This window comes from Triticum dicoccoides, chromosome 1B, assembly GCF_002162155.2.
Source record: "Triticum dicoccoides isolate Atlit2015 ecotype Zavitan chromosome 1B, WEW_v2.0, whole genome shotgun sequence".
Taxonomy (NCBI): domain Eukaryota; kingdom Viridiplantae; phylum Streptophyta; class Magnoliopsida; order Poales; family Poaceae; genus Triticum; species Triticum dicoccoides.
The window spans coordinates 345836415-345848180 of record NC_041381.1 but is presented as its reverse complement, the minus strand read 5'-3'; positions in this window follow the sequence as shown (position 1 = coordinate 345848180).

Genomic DNA, 11766 nt, shown 5'->3' with positions numbered 1-11766 from the left:
ATCCCGTTAGCTTAGCACTTGATCGTTTAGTATTCTGCTATTGCTTTCTTCATGACTTATACATGTTCCTGTAACTATGAGAATTATGCAACTCCCGTTTACCAGAGGAACACTTTGGGTACTACCAAACGTCACAACGTAACTGGGTGATTATAAAGGAGTACTACAGGTGTCCCCGAAGGTACATGTTGAGTTGGCGTATTTCAAGATTAGGTTTTGTCACTCCGATTGTCAGAGAGGTATCTCTGGGCCCTCTCGGTAATACTCATCACTTAAGCCTTGCAAGCATTATAACTAATAAGTTAGTTATGAGATGACGTATTACAGAACGAGTAAAGAGACTTGCCAGTAACGAGATTGAACTAGGTATTGGATACCGACGATCAAATCTCGGGCAAGTAACATACCGATGACAAAGGGAACAACGTATGTTGTTATGCGGTTTGACCGATAAAGATCTTCGTAGAATATGTAGGAACCAATATGGGCATCCAGGTCTCGCTATTGGTTATTGACCGAGAATGGTTTTAGGTCATGCCTACATAGTTCTCGAACCCGTAGGGTCCGCACGCTTAACGTTTCGATGACAGTTTTATTATGAGTTTATAAGTTTTGATGTACCGAAGTTTGTTCGGAGTCCCGGATGTGATCACGGACATGACGAGGAGTCTCGGAATGGTCGAGACATAAAGATTGATATATTGGAAGCCTATGTTTGGACATCGGAATGGTTCCGGGTGAAATCGGCATTTTACCGGAGTACCGGGAGGTTACCGGAACCCCCCGGGGGGTTAATGGGCCTACATGGGCCTCGAGGGAGAAGATGAAAGGAGCCAGGAGGGGGCCGCGCGCCCCTCCTCCTCCTAGTCCGAATAGGACAAGGGAAGGGGGCGGCGCCCCCCTTTCCTTCCCCTCTTCCTCCTCTTTCCCCCCTTCTCCTACTCCTACTTGGAAAGAGGGAGTCCTACTCCCGGTGGGAGTAGGACTCCCCCCCTTGGCGTGCCCTCTAGGCCGGCCGCCTCCTCCCCCCTGGCTCCTTTATATACGGGGGCGGGGGGGCACCCCAAAGACACACAAGTTGATCTACGGATCGTTCCTTAGCCGTGTGCGGTGCCCCCTTCCACCATATTCCACCTCGGTTATATCGTCGTGAAGCTTAGGCGAAGCCCTGCGCCGGTAGAACATCAACATCATCACCACGCCGTCGTGCTGACGGAACTCATCTCCGGAGCTCGGCTGGATCGGAGGCCGGAGATCGTCATCGAGCTGAACGTGTGCTGAACTCGGAGGCCCCGTAAGTTCGGAGCTTGGATCGGTCAGATCGTGAAGACGTACGACTACATCAACCGCGTTGTTATAACGCTTCCGCTAACGGTCTACGAGGGTATGTGGACATACACTCTCCCCTCTCGTTGCTATTCCATCAACATGATCTTGAGTGTGCGTAGGAATTTTTTTGAAATTACTATGTTCCCCAACAGTGGCATCCGAGCCTAGGTTTTATGCGTTGATGTTATATGCACGAGTATAACACAAGTGAGTTGTGGGCGATACAAGTCATACTGCTTACCAGCATGTCATACTTTGGTTCGGCGGTATTGTGAGATGAAGCGGCCCGGACCGACATTACGCGTACGCTTACGCGAGACTGGTTTCACCGTTGCGAGCACTCGTGCTTAAAGGTGGATGGCGGGTGTCTGTCTCTCTCACTTTAGCTGAATCAAGTGTGGTTACGCCCGGTCCTTGCGAAGGTTAAAACAACACTAACTTGACGAACTATCGTTGTGGTTTTTGATGCGTAGGTAAGAACGGTTCTTGCTAAGCCCGTAGCAGCCACGTAAAATTTGCAACAAGAAAGTAGAGGACGTCTAACTTGTTTTCGCAGGGCATGTTGTGATGTGATATGGTCAAGACGTGATGCTATATTTTATTGTATGAGATGATCATGTTTTGTAACCGAAGTTATCGACAACTGGCAGGAGCCATATGTTTGTCGCTTTATTGTATGAAATGCAAACGCCCTGTAATTGCTTTACTTTATCACTAAGCGGTAGTGATAGTCATAGAAGCAATAGATGGCGTAACGACAACGATGCTACGATGAAGATCAAGGTGTCGCGCCGGTGACGATGGTGATCACGACGGTGCTTCGAAGATGGAGATCACAAGCACAAGATGATGATGGCCATATCATATCCCTTATATTGATTGCATGTGATGTTTATCCTTTATGCATCTTATCTTGCTTTGATTGACGGTAGCATTTTAAGATGATCTCTCACTAATAATCAAGAAGTGTTCTCCCTGAGTATGCGCCGTTGCGAAAGTTCTTCGTGCTGAGACACCACGTGATGATCGGGTGTGATAGGCTCTACGTTCAAATACAACGGGTGCAAAACAGTTGCACACACGGAATACTCAGGTCATACTTGACGATCCTAGCATATACAGATATGGCCTCGGAACACGGAGACCGAAAGGTCGAACGTGAATCATATAGTAGATATGATCAACATAGTGATGTTCACCATTGAAACTACTCCATCTCACGTGATGATCGGACATGGTTTAGTTGATTTGGATCACGTGATCACTTAGATGACTAGAGAGATGTCTGTCTAAGTGGGAGTTCTTAAGTAATATGATTAATTGAACTTAAATTTATCATGAACTTAGTACCTGATAGTATTTTGCTTGTCTATGTTTGTTTGTAGATAGATGGCTCGTGCTGTTGTTCCATTGAATTTTAATGCGTTCCTTGAGAAAGCTAAGTTGAAAGATGATGGTAGCAATACACGGACTGGGTCCGTAACCTGAGGATTATCCTCATTGCTGCACAGAAAAGTTACGTCCTGGAAGCACCGCTGGGTGCCAGGCCTGCTGCTGATGCAACTGACGATGTTAAGAACGTCTGGCAGAGCAAAGCTGATGACTACTCGATAGTTCAGTGTGCCATGCTTTACGGCTTAGAACCGGGTCTTCAACGACGTTTTGAACGTCATGGAGCATATGAGATGTTCCAGGAGTTGAAGTTAATATTTCAAGCAAATGCCCGGATTGAGAGATATGAAGTCTCCAATAAGTTCTATAGCTGCAAGATGGAGGAGAATAGTTCTGTCAGTGAACACATACTCAAAATGTCTGGGTATAATAATCACTTGATTCAACTGGGAGTTAATCTTCCTGATGATAGTGTCATTGACAGAATTCTTCAATCACTGCCACCAAGCTACAAGAGCTTTGTGATGAACTATAATATGCAAGGGATGAACAAGACTATTCCCGAGCTCTTTGCAATGCTAAAAGCCGCGGAGGTAGAAATCAAAAAGGAGCATCAAGTGTTGATGGTTAACAAGACCACCAGTTTCAAGAAAAAGGGCAAAGGGAAGAAGAAGGGGAACTTCAAAAAGAACAGCAAGAAAGTTGCTGCTCAAGAGAAGAAACCCAAGTCTGGACCTAAGCCTGAAACTGAGTGCTTCTATTGCAAACAGACTGGACACTGGAAGTGGAACTGCCCCAAGTATTTGGCGGATAAGAAGGATGGCAAAGTGAACAAAGGTATATGTGATATACATGTTATTGATGTGTACCTTACTAATGCTCGCAATAGCACCTAGGTATTTGATACTGGTTCTGTTGCTAATATTTGCAACTCGAAACAGGGACTACGGATTAAGTGAATATTGGCTAAGGACGAGGTGACGATGCGCGTGGGAAATGGTTCCAAAGTCGATGTGATCGCAGTCGGCACGCTACCTCTACATCTACCATCGGGATTAGTTTTAGACCTAAATAATTGTTATTTGGTGCCAGCGTTGAGCATGAACATTATATCTGGATCTTGTTTGATGCGAGACGGTTATTCATTTAAATTAGAGAATAATGGTTGTTCTATTTATATGAGTAATATCTTTTATGGTCATGCACCCTTGAAGAGTGGTCTATTTTTATTGAATCTCGATAGTAGTGATACACATATTCATAGTGTTGAAACCAAAAGATGCAGAGTTGATAACGATAGTGCAACTTATTTGTGGCACTGCCGTTTAGGTCATATCGGTGTAAAGCGCATGAAGAAACTCCATACTGATGGGCTTTTGGAATCACTTGATTATGAATCACTTGGTACTTGCGAACCGTGCCTCATGGGCAAGATGACTAAAACGCCGTTCTCCGGAACTATGGAGTGAGCAACTGATTTGTTGGAAATCATACATACTGATGTGTGTGGTCCAATGAATGTTGAGGCTCGCGGCGGGTATCGTTATTTTCTCACCTTCACAGATGATTTGAGCAGATATGGGTATATCTACTTGATGAGACACAAGTCTGAAACATTTGAAAAGTTCAAAGAATTTCAGACTGAAGTGGAAAATCATCGTAACAAGAAAATAAAATTTCTACGATCTGATCGTGGAGGAGAATATTTGAGTTACGAGTTTGGCCTACACTTGAAACAATGCGGAATAGTTTCGCAACTCACGCCACCCGGAACACCACAACGAAATGGTGTGTCCGAACGTCGTAATCGCACTTTACTAGATATGGTGCGATCTATGATGTCTCTTACTGATTTACCGCTATCGTTTTGGGGTTATGCTTTAGAGACGACCGCATTCACGTTAAATAGGGCACCATCAAAATCCGTTGAAACGACACCTTATGAACTGTAGTTTGGCAAGAAACCAAAGTTGTCGTTTCTTAAAGTTTGGGGCTGCGATGCTTATGTGAAGAAACTTCAACCTGATAAGCTCGAACCCAAATCGGAGAAATGTGTCTTCATAGGATACCCAAAGGAGACTATTGGGTACACCTTCTATCACAGATCTGAGGGCAAGATTTTCGTTGCTAAATTCGGATCCTTTCTAGAGAAGGAGTTTCTCTCGAAAGAAGTGAGTGGGAGGAAAGTAGAACTTGACGAGATAACTGTATCTACTCCCTTATTGGAAAGTAGTTCATCACAAGAACCGGTTCCTGTGACAACTACACCAATCAGTGAGGAAGCTGATGATATTGATCATGAAACTTCAGATCAAGTTTCTACAGAACCTCGTAGGTCTACCAGAGTAAGATCCGCACCAGAGTGGTATGGTAATCCTATTCTGGAAGTCATGTTACTTTACCATGATGAACCTACGAACTATGAGGAAGCGATGATGAGCCCAGATTCCGCAAAATGGCTAGAGGCCATGAAATCTGAGATGGGATCCATGTATGAAAACAAAGTATGGACTTTGGTTGACTTGCCCGATGATCGGCAAGCCATTGAGAATAAATGGATCTTTAAGAAGAAGACTGACGCTGATGGTAATGTAACTGTCTATAAAGCTTGACTTGTTGCGAAAGGTTTTTGACAAGTTCAAGGGGTTGACTACGATGAGACTTTCTCACCCGTAGCGATGCTTAAGACTGTCCGAATCATGTTAGCTATTGCTGCATTTCATGATTATGAAATTTGGCAAATGGATGTCAAAACTGCATTCTTGAATGGATTTCTGGAAGAAGAGTTGTATATGATGCAGCCAGAAGGTTTTGTTGATCCAAAAGGTGCTAACAAAGTATGCAAACTCCAGCGATCCATTTATGGACTGGTGCAAGCATCTCGGAGTTGGAATAAACGTTTTGATAGTGTGATCAAAGCATATGGTTTTATACAGACTTTTGGAGAAGTCTGTATTTACAAGAAAGTGAGTGGGAGCTCTGTAGCATTTCTGATATTATATGTAGATGACATATTATTAATTGGAAATGATATAGAATTTCTGGATAGCATAAAGGGATACTTGAATAAAAGTTTTTCAATGAAAGACCTCGGTGAAGCTGCTTACATATTGGGCATCAAGATCTACAGAGATAGATCAAGACGCTTAATAGGACTTTCACAAAGCACATACCTTGACAAAATTTTGAAAAATTTCAAGATGGATCAGGCAAAGAAAGGGTTCTTGCTCGTGCTACAAGGTGTGAAGTTGAGTCAAACTCAATGCCCGACCACAGCAGAAGATAGAGAGAAAATGAAATATGTTCCCTATGCTTCAGCCATAGGCTCTATCATGTATGCAATGCTGTGTACCAGACCTGACGTATGCTTAGCAATAAGCTTGGCAGGAAGGTACCAAAGTAATCCAGGAGTGGATCACTGGACAGCGGTCAAGAACATCCTGAAATACCTGAAAAGGACTAAGGATATGTTTCTCGTATATGGAGGTGACAAAGAGCTAGTCGTAAATGGTTACGTCGATGCAAGCTTTGACACTGATCCGGACGATTCTAAATCGCAAACCGGATACGTGTTTTTATTAAACGGTGGAGCTGTAAGTTGGTGCAGTTCTAAACAAAGTGTCGTGGCGGGATCTACATGTGAAGCGGAGTACATAGCTGCTTCTGAAGCAGCAAATGAAGGAGTCTGGATGAAGGAGTTCATTTCCGATCTAGGTGTCATACCTAGTGCATCGGGACCAATGAAGATCTTCTGTGACAATACTGGTGCAATTGCCTTGGCAAAGGAATCCAGATTTCACAAGAGGACCAGGCACATCAAGAGATGCTTCAATTCCATTTGGGACCAAGTCCAAGTGGGAGACATAGAGATTTGCAAAATACATACGGATCTGAATGTTGCAGACCCGTTGACTAAGCCTCTCTCACGAGCAAAACATGATCAGCACCAAGACTCCATGGGTGTTAGAATCATTACTATGTAATCTAGATTATTGACTCTAGTGCAAGTGGGAGACTGAAGGAAATATGCCCTAGAGGCAATAATAAAGTTATTATTTATTTCCTTATATCATGATAAATGTTTATTATTCATGCTAGAATTGTATTAACCGGAAACATGATACATGTGTGAATACATAGACAAACATATAGTCACTAGTATGCCTCTACTTGACTAGCTCATTAATCAAAGATGGTTATGTTTCCTAACCATAGACATGTGTTGTCATTTGATTAATGAGATCACATCATTAGGAGAATAATGTGATTGACATGACCCATCCCGTTAGCTTAGCACTTGATCGTTTAGTATTCTGCTATTGCTTTCTTCATGACTTATACATGTTCCTGTAACTATGAGAATTATGCAACTCCCGTTTACCGGAGGAACACTTTGGGTACTACCAAACGTCACAACGTAACTGGGTGATTATAAAGGAGTACTACAGGTGTCCCCGAAGGTACATGTTGAGTTGGCATATTTTGAGATTAGGTTTTGTCACTCCGATTGTCGGAGAGGTATCTCTGGGCCCTCTCGGTAATACTCATCACTTAAGCCTTGCAAGCATTATAACTAATAAGTTAGTTATGAGATGACGTATTACAGAACGAGTAAAGAGACTTGCCGGTAACGAGATTGAACTAGGTATTGGATACCGACGATCAAATCTCGGGCAAGTAACATACCGATGACAAAGGGAACAACGTATGTTGTTATGCGGTTTGACCGATAAAGATCTTCGTAGAATATGTAGGAACCAATATGGGCATCCAGGTCCCGCTATTGGTTATTGACCGAGAATGGTTTTAGGTCATGCCTACATAGTTCTCGAACCCGCAGGGTCCGCACGCTTAACGTTTCGATGACAGTTTTATTATGAGTTTATAAGTTTTGATGTACCGAAGTTTTTTCGGAGTCCCGGATGTGATCACGGACATGACGAGGAGTCTCGGAATGGTCGAGACATAAAGATTGATATATTGGAAGCCTATGTTTGGACATCGGAATGGTTCCGGGTGAAATCGGCATTTTACCGGAGTACCGGGAGGTTACCGGAACCCCCCGGGGGGTTAATGGGCCTACATGGGCCTCGAGGGAGAAGAGGAAAGGAGCCAGGAGGGGGCCGCGCGCCCCTCCTCCTCCTAGTCCGAATAGGACAAGGGAAGGGGGCGGCGCCCCCCTTTCCTTCCCCTCTTCCTCCTCTTTCCCCCTTCTCCTACTCCTACTTGGAAAGAGGGAGTCCTACTCCCGGTGGGAGTAGGACTCCCCCCCTTGGCGTGCCCTCTAGGCCGGCCGCCTCCTCCCCCTGGCTCCTTTATATACGAGGGCGAGGGGGCACCCCAAAGACACACAAGTTGATCTACGGATCGTTCCTTAGCCGTGTGCGGTGCCCCCTTCCACCATATTCCACCTCGGTTATATCGTCGTGAAGCTTAGGCGAAGCCCTGCGCCGGTAGAACATCAACATCGTCACCACGCCGTCGTGCTGACGGAACTCATCTCCGGAGATCGGCTGGATCGGAGGCCGGAGATCGTCATCGAGCTGAATGTGTGCTGAACTCGGAGGCCCCGTAAGTTCGGAGCTTGGATCGGTCAGATCGTGAAGACGTACTACTACATCAACCGCGTTGTTATAACGCTTCCGCTAACGGTCTACGAGGGTACGTGGACATACACTCTCCCCTCTCGTTGCTATTCCATCAACATGATCTTGAGTGTGCATAGGAAATTTTTTGAAATTACTACGTTCCCCAACACAAGAGACTTGGCGCCACTAGATTTTATGCATTATGATCTTTGTGAGATGAATGGCGTGTTGACAAAAGGCGAAAAGAAATACTTCATGACATTGATCGATGACTCCACTAGATATTGTCATGTGTATCTTCTGAAATCAAAAGATGAGGCTTTAAATTTCTTCAAAACTATAAAGCTGAAGCAGAGACCAACTTGATCGGAAAATTAAACGGCTCATGTCTGATCGTGGTGGAGAGTATTTTTCCAATGAATTTGATTTGTTTTGTGAGGAAATGGTATAATCCATGAGAGGACACCTCCCTACTCACCTCAGTCAAATGAGGTAGCCGAAAGAAAGAACCGAACTGTAACTGATTTGGTTAATGATACGTCTCCAACGTATCTATAATTTTTGATTGTTCCATGCTATTATATTATATGTTTTGGATGTTTTATATGCATTAATATGCTATTTTATATTATTTTTGGGACTAACCTATTAACCTAGAGCCTGCTGCCAGTTTCTGTTTTTTTGCCTGTTTTAGAGTTTCGCAGAAAAGGAATACCAAACAGAGTCCAAACGGAATAAAACTTTCGCGATGATCTTTCTTGGACTAGAAGCAAAGCAGGAGACTTGCAGATGAAGTCGGAGAAGCAACAAGGCGGCCACGAGGGTGGAGGGTGCACCCCCTACCTTGTGGGCCCCTTGTCGGTCTCCTGACCTAATTCTTTTGCCCATATATACTCTTATACCCCAAAACCATCAAGGGGAGCCACGAAAACATTTTTCCACCGATGCAACCTTCTGTACCCGTGAGATCCCATCTAGGGACCTTTTCCGGCGTCCTGCCGGAGGGGGATTCGATCACGGAGGGCTTCTACATCAACACCATTGCCCTTCCGATGAAGCGTGTGTAGTTTACCACAGACCTACGGGTCCATAGCTATTAGCTAGATGGCTTCTTCTCTCTCTTTGATTCTCAATACCATGTTCTCCTTGATGTTCTTGGAGATCTATTTGATGCAATACTCTTTTGCGGTGTGTTTGCCGAGATCCGATGAATTGTGGATTTATGATCAAATTATCTATGAATATTATTTGAATCTTCTCTAAATTCTTATATGCATGATTTGCTATCTTTGCAAGTCTCTTTGAACTATCAGTTTAGTTTGGCCTACTAGGTTGGTTTTTCTTGAAATGGGAGAAGTGCTTAGCTTTGGGTTCAATCTTGCGGTGTCCTTTCCCAGTGATAGTAGAGGCAGCGAGGCACGTATTGTATTGTTGCCATCGAGGATAAAAAGATGTGGTTTTCATCATATTGCTTGAGTTAATTCCTCTACATCATGTCATCTTACTTAATGTGTTACTCTGTTTTTTATGAACTTAATACTCTAGATGCATGCTGGATAGTGGTCGATGTGTGGAGTAATAGTAGTAGATGCAGAATCGTTTCGGTCTACTTGACACGGACGTGATGCCTATGTTCATGATCATTGCATTAGATATCGTCATAATCATGCGCTCTTCTATCAATTGCTCAGCAATAATTTGTTCACCCACCGTATTATTTGCTATCTTGAGAGAAGTCACTAGTGAAACCTATGGCCCCCGGGTCTCTTTTCCATCATATTAGTTCTCTTTTTCATCATATTAGTGTCCAATCTACTATTTTGCAATCGTTTACTTTCCGACCTATAAACCAAAAATACCAAAAATATTTAACTTACCGTTTATCTATCTCTATTAGATCTCACTTTTGCAAGTAACCGTGAAGGGATTGACAACCCCTTTATCGCGTTGGGTGCAAGTTTGTTTGATTGTGCAGGTATTTGGTGACTTGTGCATTGTCTCCTACTGGATTGATACCTTGGTTCTCAAACTGAGGGAAATACTTACTCTACTTTGCGGCATGACACTTTCCTCTTCAAGGGAAAAACCAACGCAAGCTCAAGAGGTAGCAGTTAACGCCATGTTAGACACATCGAGTCTCTCCAAGGCATGGTGGGGGGAGGTGCTAATGACTGCATGTCATGTCCTAAACTGAGTTCCCACAAAGCATAAGACCATGACTCCTTTTGAGGAATGCGAAAGGAAAAGATTGAAACTCTCCTACCTACGTACTTGGGGTTATTTGGCGAAAGTCAAGATACCAATTCCCAAGAAGCGCAAGCTTGGACCAAAAACCTTGGGTTGTGTTCTTCTGGGCTATGCTTTTCATAGCATTGGCTATAGATTTTTGATAATAAAATCTGGGGTATCTGACATGCATGTTGGTACGATTATGGAGTCAAATGATGCAACTTTCTTTGAGGACATATTTCCTATTGAAGGTTATGTCGAGTTCGTCAAATCAGGAGATACCTATTCCATCTAGTGAGGAATTCGCTGTAATTCCTGAAGCCACCATTGCGATGGAACACGTCGAGAATCCTGTTGAGGATGACAATGAAACTCCTGTAAGGAGTAAGAGACAAAGGACTGCAAAGTCCTTTGGTGATGATTTCATTGTGTATGTCGTGGTTTTGTCACGGCAGATGCCCTAGTGAAAGGACTTAGGTGTGGAGCCATCGCGACTAGATTAGATTGAAGGGGTTGAACGGGACAAAATACACAAAGAGTTTACCCAGGTTCGGCCCCTCACGGTGGAAGTAAAAGCCTACGTCCTGCTTCTAGTTGTATTGCTTGAGTTTCGATTACAAGGGAGCGAATACGCTTGACCTAGTTCTTGATTGCTTGTTTCTTGAGTTAACCCGCCGCCGGGTCTCACATTTATATACTCAGGTTGAGACCCAGAGGCTTACAGAGTCCCGTTCGGCTCACACACCATGGCTGGCTCGGTTTCTAACTAATCATGCCTTACAAGGCAAGTCATCATGCAGCGGCTCACAGGTCAGGGTCTTGGGCTTTCACCAGGCCTGCCTTCATGAGCCGCTGTCTTCACACCTTGGGCCTCCTTGGGCCTTCTTCATAATAAACCGCTAATGGTGTAACCCGGCCCCCTCTGGGCGGGTCACATCTCGGAGCTATATCCCGAACATTAGGCCCCAGGTTGACTTGAACTTGTTCATGTCAATATTCACTGCTTCAATTGGCGAATCGTCCCCCAAAGCTCAGTCTTGAAAAATATTATAACCCTCCATGATGTCATACGAAATAAATTTATAAAAAATCCATGACCTCACAACGGATCTCTGCATTAACTGGTTGTCCGAGAATCGAGGCGCCTCTGTTGTTGAAATAATGATCATGTCTCCTTGATTTCCGCGGCTGCCATTTTACTGTTCACATTTTCCCTTATAAATGAGCA